General features: G+C 32.9%; 1 protein-coding gene and 1 pseudogene across 1 annotated transcript in view; both read left to right on the top strand.

The window, feature by feature from the left end:
• The window catches only part of STXBP5L (syntaxin binding protein 5 like), a 428660-nt gene that overhangs the window by 357629 nt on the left and 58028 nt on the right, over positions 1-13003 (top strand). The gene's annotated exons all lie outside the window — the stretch shown is intronic.
• On the top strand, positions 10236-11370 carry LOC117999139 (annotated as a pseudogene).

The following is a 13003-nucleotide window of genomic DNA, read 5'->3' as shown; positions in this document are numbered from 1 at the left end:
CCCTGTGATAGGCCTTTTTCTGAGGAGAAAACTGACGCTCAGAGTATTTAAATAAGTAGAGCTACAGTTTCAGCTTGGTTACATTTGGTTGTAAAGCCTATGCTTTTTCCTGGTTTTCATTAATAAAAAGAAAAAAAGAAATACAGGAATTGCAAAAAACTAATCACAGTTTAAATTAAAGGACAGCCATGCAGTGACAAAGTTGCTAAGTTATGAAGAGAATGTTTTAACAAAGAAATTCAAAAGAACCTAAGAAATATACTTTGCATGAAACATTAGAAATATAGTTTACCATTTAAGTTCCGGGAAAAACTGGTTTCAAAAGTAGTTTTTAGTTCATAGAATCAACAAATTATCACATTTTGAATTTATTAAGCCTTGTTTGCTAAAAATTATAATCAATGTTGGTATAGTACTTTAAGGCAAACAAAGTATTTTTCATGTGTATTTTCATATTCAATCCTATAGCAACCCTGTAGGGTTAGTGTTGTTCTCCTTTTACACAGATGGAGAAATTATGACTAAGGAAAAATTTCATAACTTGCTCAAGGTTACTCTGCTAATGTCTGAACCCAAATCTTCAGACTTCAAGGTCCACTGATCCCAAATTATTTGTCCTCCTATTATGTGCTTTAAAAAAAAAAAAGAGTGTGCTGAAGAACCTAGATCTCTCTGGGGGTTTATAATTCAAGGTAGAGAAGAACAGAAATAAAGTTTCATAATCATTTAACTCTTGTTCATACAACACTAAGAAAAAGTCACTGATTCATTAACACTATCCATATAGAAATATAATACATATTTTAATACCAAGAAAAGTGGAGTCATGACACTAAACATTTTTTTTATGCTGGGACAAATTCAAATAAAGGTCCTTCTTTGCCTGACTTTATCATAGTCACTTCATAAAATGCAGGGCGGGGGGGTGCGGTGGTAATATAGAGGCATGTAGGCCTTTGAGGGCTCTACTGTGGTATGGTGACTCCAAAATTGTGTGTAGGTACTATACCTATATATGTACCAGGTGCTTTTGTTCTATCTTAGTTTCTAGCTTAGGGAAGATAGAGACAAATGAAATTCATTACTATGTTCCAACCAGTCAGTAAATGAATCAATACATAGATAAACTTTACAAGCATTTTAATCTAAACTTTTAATTTAGTATTAGATTTATTTATTTTGCAGAAGACATGTAGGCCAACACACATGGTATCTGCTATATCATATATAACATACATATTGTGCTGCTTACTGGAAAGGACATAGCTTTGGAGTCAGAGAAATTTGAACTTACCTGCCATTCCTATCATTATAACTTTAGCCAAGTTTCTCAACCTTAACTGTATAGTAATTCCAGAACATAGATTCTCAATAATATATAGTAGTGGTTATTATATATATGTGTGCTGCTGAAGTGAGCACTAGTAGTGGTTATTATAAAAATAATAATGAATATCCATAGCCTAAAGAGACTGAATTTGATCTTCTTGACTATTCTAAATTTCTAGTATTAGTTGTAGCTTAGCCATAACAAAGTAGAAATCCTTCACTGGAAATCAAAAGATCAATCCAGTTGTTTCTAGCCAAGAAACAACTAATCAAAAGCTTTGAATTAGAAACTTCTAGCCTACCTGTTTATGTTATTTCCCATTAAAGTAGTAAGCCACATTCAGACTGATTCAGGGTTTGTTCTGTTCCTAAAATTTTGATCCAAATGTGGCAACAAGGACCTGAGGTGTGTGGGGGTTTTTTTTACATTTTTATTTTTTTTAAGTTTTTATTTAAATTCCAGTTAGTTAACATACAGTATAATATTAGTTTCAGGTGTACAATATAGTGATTCAACACTTCCATGCAACACCTCATGCTCATCACAAGTGCACTTCTTAATCCCCATCACCTGTATAACCCGTTCCCCAACCCAACTCCCTTCTGATAACCATCGGTTTGTTCTCTATTATTCTGAGAGCTGTTTGAAGCCAATACAACATCCCTCAGATGAACCAGGCTGCACGTTCCATTGACTTTGCCTTGAATTAGGAATTAGGAGAAAAGCAAGTGAATATACAAGTGATTGATGTATCTGATGCACTGAAGATACATGAAATCCCCTAGGCAAAATACTGTTGTAATGCCTGAAGTTCTGTTCATATTTAGGGCTGAGCATATGACCTCATTCTGTCATAAGCTATGCTAAGCCACCAGACTGCCCTACCTCATTACTGTAACCGAGCCTGAATTTGGAGGCAGAAAATCTAGAATAGAGATAAATAGTCTTGCAAATGTTTATAATCTGGTGCTATCATAGGGCTTGGCCATCAGCTGACCTTTAGGCCTGAATTTATTATTAATATGTATTAGTTACATACTAATTAATATTAGTATGTATTTTGCCATCAGCCAATCATTTCATTCATTTGCATCATCTTTGATCTCTTATACCATCCAACCTAATATTTTCTAGGTAAGTTAGAAGGTGATAGATGTGATTAGGTAAGTGATTAACACTATCTATGAGGATGCTTTCCTGTGAATTTTTCTAACTCAGTTTTATTGAGATATAATTTACATAGGATAAAATTCACCTTTTTAGCATACAGTTATAAATTTTATGGTTTTTTTTTTCAAAAATATACGCCATGACATGTTAAAGTAACAAGAATTTCCTGACAATTTGCCCAGAATCTAACAAAACTAAGATCATAAGAAATCAAACTGTTTTAAGTCTAACACTTTGTGTAGCAATATTCCCTGCCCTGCAGCTGGATTACCTATGGCATTATTTGCTGTATTGTTGTCTCTGAGCCAAGATAGGTAGTTTTTCAAGGTGTGAAGGATGAAAGATACTGTTCTTGAGAATGCACAGGATTTAAAGAGATTTGTATGGAAAATAAGCCCATGATGAATTAAGTGTATGACACCACTATTGAAAAGACAGTGGACTCTTAGGAAGTACTACTGTGCAGAGCAAACAAATGATAGTACTATATAAAATTGGAGACTATCTCAAGTATTCAGTGTTTAATCAAAGGCACCAAATTTTAAATAAGACATGTTGCCCAGATAAGTCATTTTTGATATAGAATACCACAGAGTGACAATATTTTCTTGCCAACTAATAATGAAAATAGCTAACATTAAATGCTTATTAGATAAACACACAATGCTAAATACATTACATACCTTTCCTTAATTAATGTTGATGAGGTCCCTATGAAGTAGGGACTATTATTATTCCCATGTCATAGAGAAAGGGACACATACTCTTCCTGAGATTAAGTAACTACTAGCCCACTATCACTCAGATAGCAAATGGTTGAGTCATGGTATGAATCCAGCTCACTTATGTTCTGGATCACTGGGCTTCACTTCATCAAATACCAGGAAGCCTGCCTTCTTAGAGAAGAGCAAAAGTCTTTGTAGAAATTTACAGAAGAGGAAAAAAGGCATCTAGCCTCTTCTAACAGGGGTTTTACTGTCCTTATAACTACCACATTCCATTCAAAATTAGGAAATGTAAGATCAATGATATAATGAAATTTTTTTTTTTACTTAAAGGAACCAAAAAAGTACCTGTCAACTGAAAAATATAATAATCAATTTTAAAAGCTCATCAAAATGTTATCTATATCTGTAACTGTATCTACATCTAATTTAACAACTGTGGACAATATGGTCTCTCGTGTGAAAAATCTGAGATTCATCTCAGGAAATCCTTCTTGTGGAAGGGTCCCGTGTAAAAGTCCCATTGGTTGATTAATATTCATAAAATATTCATAAAACCATAAAATGTTATTTCTCAAAATGTGATCTGCCAACTCTTTGTATCAGTATCACCTTCTTAAAAATTCCTGCTGATCTATTGAGAGTACCTGGAGGTGGCCCCCAAGTCTCTGCAGAGGCTTTAAGAACTGGCATGTGAGAGCAAGAATCATTTACTCTTTATTGCTCCAGAGGTTAGAACTGGGAAAATTATAAATGGTAAAAGAAAGTAGTTTGAGCTCATATAGAAGGAAATTTTAGAGCAATATAGCAACCCAAAATTGGATTTTTTTATAGGTTTAAAGGTTTCTATCAGAACTATTTAAACAGATCGGATATCAAGAATGTTGTAGGGAAAATAGTTTCATTGAATAGGTTATTGGAGTAAATGACCTTTAAGATTCCTTTGAGCCAAGATTCTCTTTTTTGTGCAATGTGCTGAGCCACTGAGTAGTGAGAAGTTTCTATTAACCATTTTCTCCCCTTCAGCTAACAATATGTAATGACAGCGGTGCATATGCTTTAGCTTAGAGAACAGTAAAAATGAAGAAATTCAGAGAGCCACATTCCCAGGGGCACATTGCAAAGGTTAATACATATTGTTTCCATTCTGTACATTTCCAAGACGAATTGCCTCTTACTACCTCTTGCCTTACTCATCTTCCAACCCAAATTCCTCAAATGTTCATGTGTAACATATTTCTCTAACACTTAAACATACTTTCTCTGTCTGCTTTGCCCTCTTCAGAATAACTCCTCAATCCTATCTTTTGATTTTACTGGTTTTTTCAACATTTATTTAGCAAACACTCATTGTACACCTACTCTATGTCAGTACTTTATTAGGTATTGGGAATACAACCCCCACTTTTGGAGAACTCAGTTTCAGGATGTTAAAGAGGAGTAAAAAAAAAAAAAAAAAAAATCAGGTGTAATGAAATGTGTTAAGTGTAATAAAGGAAATGTGCACAAGGGGCTATGAAGGTTAAGATAATGGCACCAGATGAAGCCTTAACTCTGAAACTACATTTAGAAAGGAGGCAATTTTTGAGGAGTCTTGAAGAACAAGTACGAATTTACTAGTTATCTGGACACAAGGAGCACCACCCCCCCCCCACCCAAAAAAGAGTGTACTAGCTGGGCAAATGAGGAGAATCATTCTGTGCGTGAATATATTAAAGTTCCCTAATTAATCCCACTATCAAATCATTCCCTTTCCCTCCCTCAGTTATACTATTGAAGATGGGGTTTGTGAGGGGACCCCAGTTTTCAGGCTTTCTACAGAAAACCAAAAAGAGGTAACAAAATGGAGGAGGGGATCCAAAAAACTAGAGCAGATTTGGGAGCCAGAGTAAGTTAGATACTAGACTATAGGATGTGAATTTTCCATCAAAAAGAATAGTGGGAAGTGGGAGGGCATGTGACATTGTGGTCTTTGTCCTGCTTATGTATCTGGGCTTACTGACCAATAGGCAGGAACTGTTTGCCCTCTTTTTGAAAGCATCTTTGTAATCCATTTAAAAATAATACTATATATATATATGTTGAAATACCATATGTTTTTAAAGATTTATTTATCTGAGAAAGAGAGAGAATGAAAGACCAGGGGGAGGGGCAGAGGGAGGAGAGAAAATCCACAAGCAGACTCCTCGCTGAGGAGGGAGCCCATTCGGGGGCTCGATCCCAGGACCTGAGATCATAAACTGAGCCAAAACCAAGAGTCTGCCACTTAACTGAGTGAGCCACCCTGGCGCCCCAAAATACCATATTTAAAAACAAAATAGAAATAAGATAAATCATGATACAAATCCTTCCATTATTTAAAAAATTAAAGATTATTCTAAATACTGAATATACCCCACTCCTTCAGTTCATCTGAATTGTGAATTTACAAAATATATTTGCAACCTCTTATGAAGCATATTATGTATATTTAGTTTGCCATATTTTGATATAAATAACTTTCTCCTTGTGCTAATTCTAAACCCAAATTACTAAAATTTGATTTCTTGGTTGTGCCTTAATCTTAATAGAATTATTTTTAATGTCTTTATTGCAACATTTGCCTGCTGCTATTATTTTTATTAGAATGATAATACTTAGGTTTCCTTTTACAAGTAGTTTAGCATGGAATATAGTAGTCAGCAAAACACAGTCCATAGGCCAAATCCAGCTTGCCACCTATCTTGGTATGACTTGTGAAATAAGAATGGGTTTTTAATTTTTAAATGGTTGGGGGGGGGGGATCAAGAGATACTATTTCATGACATAAAAAATATATTTAAGTTTATATTTAGGCCTTCTAAAACCTGTTATAAAATGTATTCCAATCATATTCCAGTAGAAACGTTAAAGATAGTATCAAGAATGTTATTTGACATATTAAGCTACAAGATTAAGCCATGAATTGATGAAGGAATTTTTTTTCAAAGTTATATTATTAGGTAGCAAAATTCAGAAATTTGTGAGCCAGGTTTTCTGATTTTAAATTGACTATTCTTTCTACTCTGTCATCTGCATCTTTATTTTACAATAACTTTCCTATTTGTAAAGAAAAATCACTCATTAGAAGGTATAAGTTAATTGATTATATCAATTAGTCTTAAAGTATTGACAGAAAAGATGTCTAACATGATTTCCCCTTATGCATTTCTACGATAACATGCATTTCAGTTAAATATTTTGAGATACCCAATGTGAAATCTTTATTAACAGATAAATAATGAAGAAAGATTATAAATAAATTATAGGTGTTTTCTTGGTCTATTCAAACATTTTCTGATAGCTTGATTTATAATATAATTAAATTCATTTTCAAATATCTTTTATTTTCAAGATCTTATCTACTGAATTTAACATTGTACTATTCAATATGAAGTCATTTCATCTGCCATTGGCATGGTTTCCTTGACTATATCATATACACCTATAATAGAATTTTCTTTTTATTTCAAGAAAATGTTGAGAGTTTTATCATCAGTTTTTACACTTATCAGTTATTTATGAAATGAGCTCATGCATTTGTTGCAATATTTCTTTACCTATTAGATTGATCTGAAATGGATTTTTGGTTCTTCGCAAATTAAAAAAAATCCCTTCTCATATCACATGTGAAAAAAACTATGAAAAGATATACTTTAATTATTTACTGTAAGAACAATTGCTTTCCTCATGTTTCTGTTTGCATATTAAATATTTACTACTGAATGACAACAAACTAACATCAGATAGTATTTCTGCTTCTATACATGCTCACTAAATATAATGCTCATCAGGATTTAATAATTATACTGTAAAACAACTGTTCCCCCACACTCGTCTTTAATTTTATATAATTAACAACTGCCTTTTTCCTTTTTCTGTTGTTTCAGTTAAAGGATCAAGAAAGTTAAGTCTGCCAACAGATCTTAAGGCTGATCTTGGTACGGTACGCCAACAATTTTAAGTTTTCTTATATTCATTTGGCTGAACATTTTTACCAACCAGTCCATGAATAACAAGTTTCCTAGATGGCAATGTTTGATGGCTTTCCAAAAAGGCTTTCTTAAAAATCACCATACAGTTCTGTTGGCAGCATTCAACATTTCATTTGTTAACAATCATTTTACAAAATTATGTTTGATAAATCATTACACACCAAAATATATAAGGTTTCATTTATTTTTAGCATGAAAATGTTTTTTGAACATTGAATAATCATGCATATGGACCCTACCCTTTGTGACTGTAATCGTGTAAATGAGCATCATTTTTTTCCCAGAATTATTTTCCCTATTCTGTATATTAGTATTATTTAGAATTAATGCTATATAACAACAACAACAAAAAAATGCCTGATACATAAAAGAAAGGAGCCCTAGCTTTTTTTTAATTTTAGAAAAGTTACAGAAAATTTGATTCACTTTTAGTTTATTGTGGGGGTCACAGGCTTATTCATAATTCAAACTCTGAAATAGATAATGCTTTATTACATAGATCTTCATAAATTTTTTCCTTCAGAGCTTTTATCTACTTGTTCCAGCATAGGTTGTTTTTTTTTTTTTAATTTAATTACCTTTGCTTTCATCTCCTTTATTCTAACTTAAAGCCATAGCATTAAATCCTGCTAATGTCATGGTTAAAACAACAAAAATACAGTAATTAGTCTTTGCATTATATTTTAGAGTTTCCAAAGCTGCTTCTCATATACTATTTTACCTGACTTTCTTAGCAGCTCCTTGAAGTTGCTCTTGCTATTCCCAATCTTTTTTTTTTCTCTTCAGAGAAGAAACAGATCATGTTAATAAATGGTAAAGATTTGAAGGGAGATCATAGAACATGTTACCCAAAGTTTATAGAGCATATTCACATACCTCACCTCATTGTATCTAAATTAAATAACTGTTAAACAAATAATTTATTACATTTAATATCTAATTACATATAATCTTATATGAATTTGATTAATTCATGTTTTATAAATATAAAGCACTACCATACTAACATATTAGTATTATTAATTCAACATTAAAGAAATTGCTATAAATTAGTATTACCATTATAATTGATAATGGACATAAAAGAAGAATCAACATTATAGTTCTATTTATTGACCTCCTACAATGTGTCAGATACTATGCTAAATGATTTGGACATATTGCCCAAGACAAGGTAGTTGATATTGTTCCCATTTTACAAATGAAGAAAGAAGATTCCCAGCCCACTTCTAGATTTATTAGAAATAGCAAAGAAAGCTATTAGTTATAATTCCAATCTGGAGATCAGTTAGCATAGTTGTTATTAATAAACATTAACAAACAATTTCTACAAATGTTAGTCTCTCAAAGTCTCCAGTTAGTCTCTCAAAGTCTCCCTCCCAATAGCTTCATTCTATTTTCATGCATATTTTGAGCAAAGATGAATTATGAAAACTCAGATATATATAAAATTGTCAAGTGCTTGCCACTTTACTAAAGGATTTTTGCACTTAAAAGGATTCACAATAAAATTTCATTAAATCTCTACTTCTAAGTATGTTAATGTAATTTCATTTAAAAAAATGAAATTTCCAGAAAAAAATCATAAGGCTTCTGAACAAGGATAAGTATCTATATAAATGTAAATTCTGGCATATATAATCTTGGTGTAAAATATACCTGGGTTGCTTGTAACATGCTTTAGGAAGATTATTTTCCAGTAGTATATAATTAATTAGTGAAGGAGGAAGATTTGAAGCTACTGCACAAGGCCAAATGAGGGCCTGAAGTAAAATAACAACAAAGAAAATGAAGAGAAAAGCAGTCCCCATGGGAGAATTTACAACTGTTGGGATTACAGTCGGTGTAACAGGGTTGGTAATGCATAGGAAAAAGAAGTCAAGAATGACTACAAAGTGTTAAGAATAGTTCTCATGGAGAATGCCTGGTTTGAGAGGAAAGGAGAATGAGTTTGAGTTGCTACAGGGACATCCATGTTAACCACTCAGTAAACAATTAGAAATTATTGATAACATTCATTTATATCAAGGTATTATTAGTGACTATGTACATGAACTATTCACTGAAGACAAAGGAAAAAAATGACAAGGTGTTGGAGAGCTTTAGATACTAATGCAACTTCTTTGTTATAATAATCCTTACCTAAAGAACATATAACAATAACAGTAAAATAATAGTAATAGCAGCAAAAACCTCATACAGTGGATACTAATGCAGTTAGAACCCTTACATAGTTAGCATTTTATGAGGTAATTGCCAGATTCATGGGAAATTGCTTTATACCTAACATTTTACATTTAATGGAAAACTATCTTGTTTCTCATTTTTAACAAAAAAATAGACTTTTCTTTTTCCTAACAATATTTTGAATTAAAAACCTAAAAATGAATTTTATAGAATTCAAGCCTTGAGTGTACATAATCCAGGGGCTGGCACATAACATTATGAATATATTGTTATAGATGCAACATAGAGTACTATAAATGAAACACAGGCCCCCATAAGCCCTTAAAACATATCTATTACAAGATGAATTCCAGCCAATGAAAAAATGCATGGAGAGGCCATGGTCAAAGAACTGTAGTGATTATTTAACTTAATTAAGTCAAAGAACAGTGGCAAATATGATTACAAAATAGAATAAACTTAAAATCTGTAACAATATAGAAACAATAGTGAAATTTTAAAATTGAGAGATGGAATGTAGAGAGGAGGATAGAGTTGCCAAAAAGAGAATTCTATAACTAAATTTGGTGATTAATTGGTGGTAAAGTGAGAACAAAAACAAGCTGAGGAAGAATTGCACTAAATTCACTTTTTATAGGGGAAATAAATGATTATGCATAGGTAACAATTTAAAAAGAAAAATACATATTCGAAATAACCACTAGAAAAAGGGTAAAATACCCCAAAACTTAGGCAAAGGATAATACATATTAAAAAAAAATCAGGAAGATACAACCCACTAAAGTGGGAGAGTAGAACAGAGCCCTGTTCATGTTGACTGACCACAGTCTTCAAATTCTCCACTTTAAGACTCTCAGGACTGCCCAGATTCTAGCTTTCTACCTTTTGAAAAGACCAAGAAGATTGTCACTGCTACAACTTTTTACTAGAGTCAATTACTTGTCATGCCTGGAATACTCAGATTGCCTTTAGCCATAATAACCAGAGTTCACATTTGTAAGAAGAATGAGAGCCAGTGGGTGAAATCTCATGAACTCCAGGAGCACAATGGACACATCTCAGGTATTTATTGGTCTTTCAAGAGTGATCGCATTGTTTTTTGCCAGAGCCAGAAAGATGGTGTCTGGAAGCTAACCCTGATCTTCAGAATTAATTATGTGGCCCTTTTTGTGAAGTGGTCCCCTCTAGAGAACAAATTTGCTGTGAATAGTGAAGCACAATTCATTTCTGCTTATTACTTGAGCATGAAAATGGCAAGTGGGTAAGCAAACACATTAAAAGTTCCTTGGTTTGGATTGGCATCCCAACAATGTTTTCCTGGCAGTAGGATTATGTGACTTCAAATGGAGAGTGCTTCTGTATACATTAAAGAAGTGAATGAAAACCAACCAGTATGCTGTAGGGCAGCAAGATGCATTTTGGTTAGCTGGTATCAGTTCAGTGGTACTGGAAGCTGGGTCTCAGCTTCACCTTCTCTGCCAGTGGGAGCTCTGTAGCCTAGGTCAGCCATGACAGCAATGTGCCTATTGCTGATGCCTCAGATGGTGTTCAGGTTTCATCTGAAAACAGTTGCTGCCACTCCTGAATGCTGAATGAATTATTTGTCTCAGATAACACAGCATTGTGTAGCTGCCAGCCATGATTGCTACCCAGTGTTCTTTAACTAAGATGACCATGGCTCCTTGACTCTAGTCTCCAAACTAGACATTCCAAAACACAGCATCCAGCACTACAGGTTAGCTATGGAACACTTCCAGAACATGACAAGAGAGTCACACTGAGTACTACATCACAGCCTCAGATATGCTGTACCAGAATAGATAGCATTACTTAAGTGGACAAGCAAGATGACTGGAAATTCTGCCCCACAGGAATTAATGGAGCCATGACAACTTGAGATTTCAAAATCTTAGAATCTTCTATCCAAGCCCTTCAAATAATCTGAAGCTGAGTGAATCTCTTTGACCTAGTATGACAGACAGCAACTGACTTCAGGTCTGTCATTTGCATGATGGTGAGGAAAACCAACAACAAGGAAACAATGAAAACATGTATCATGCAAATATCATTTGTATGTTTTGTTTAAATATCATTGGCAAAAGTGTTGAATGTTTTAAACATTCATCTTTTAAAATTTTTAATTTTTTTGCTGTTTTATTCCATTCTTGACCAAAGCTGCCTTTAAGCAGTTCATTATGTAAAACTGTTGCATTAACTCAAGAGGGGGAAAGAGGTGGTATGTAAATTGTCTCCTAGAAAATTAAGTAAAAACAATCAATATGTTCTTTAAAATAGAACTAGGATGAACTGTCTCTCATGTCAATAGATGTAGTAAAATAATTTGGGTTTTATTATAAGAAAAAGACTTTTCAGCATGTGTCACATAACAAAATCCAACAAGAGAAACATCTAAAGCAGGGTGATTCAAAGGTTAGTACTAGGGTACTAATATTCAAGTTGAGTTCAAGACAAAATACATTAAATTTTATAGAAGAGTGCTTATATTTGTAGTGATGAAACGTACATCCACAATGGTGTTATACACAACTAATGAACCATTAAACCCTACATCAAAAACTAATAATGTACTATATGCTGGCTAATTGAACATAATAATAATAAAAGAATGAAAATAAATGACAAATAAAATTCATGAAATAGAAGTGCAAACAGAAAAAAATAATAAATCAAGTAATGTGGATTAATCAAAAACTATAACAGAATAAGAAGAAATAGAAATGCAGTAATAATGAGAGATTTTAACGTAATATAATGACAACTCAACAAAAAAGAAAGAACACTGAGGAAAAAAGAAACATAGTTTACATGGAATATTTATTTAATATATCTTGAACTTTGTACCTTGAAAGTGTTATTTTCAAGTGCTAATTGAAAAATTTACAAAATTTAAACCTATATTAAAGCCACAAGAAAACCTCAATACTTAGAAGATTTCAAATCGTATTCTTTAATCACAAATTAGTGACTTAAGAAAAACAAAAAATAGAAAACAAAAACAAACCCTAAAACCTGGAGGATTTTAAAACCTCACATATGTGAGGACCTGGTTTCTACCTAGATCAGAAGCAAGATTTGTGTTTCATATCTCTAGTAATATCATGAATCAAGAACTCTGAAAATTATAGACTAAGGATCTAGAAGCTAGTGGAGAACAACTACAAAACTCCTACAGTAGAAAACAAAGGGAAGGTAGAGAAAAATTTCTGGGATGCTACAAAAGGCAACAAAAAATTTACCATAACAATTCATTCCAGTTGAAATTAATTTTATTAAAAGAATTACAAAGACTTTTCATTCTCTTACACCATACACAAAGATAAATTCAAAATGGATGAAAGACCTCAATGTGAGACAGGAATCCATCAAAATGCTAGAGGAGAACATGGGCAGTAACCTCTTTGACATTGGCCACAGCAACTTCTTTCAAGACACATCTCCAAAAGCAAGGGAAACAAAAACAAAAATGAACTTTTGGGACTTCATCAAGATAAAAAGTTTCTGCACAGCAAAGGAAACAGTCAACAAAACTAAGAGACTACCCATGGATTGGGAGAAGA

This window comes from Mirounga leonina, unplaced genomic scaffold, assembly GCF_011800145.1.
Source record: "Mirounga leonina isolate KUSES-001 unplaced genomic scaffold, KU_Mleo_1.0 Mir_115, whole genome shotgun sequence".
Lineage (NCBI taxonomy): Eukaryota > Metazoa > Chordata > Mammalia > Carnivora > Phocidae > Mirounga > Mirounga leonina.
The sequence above is the reverse complement of the archived record's forward strand: the minus strand, read 5'-3'. Positions and strand labels throughout refer to the sequence as shown.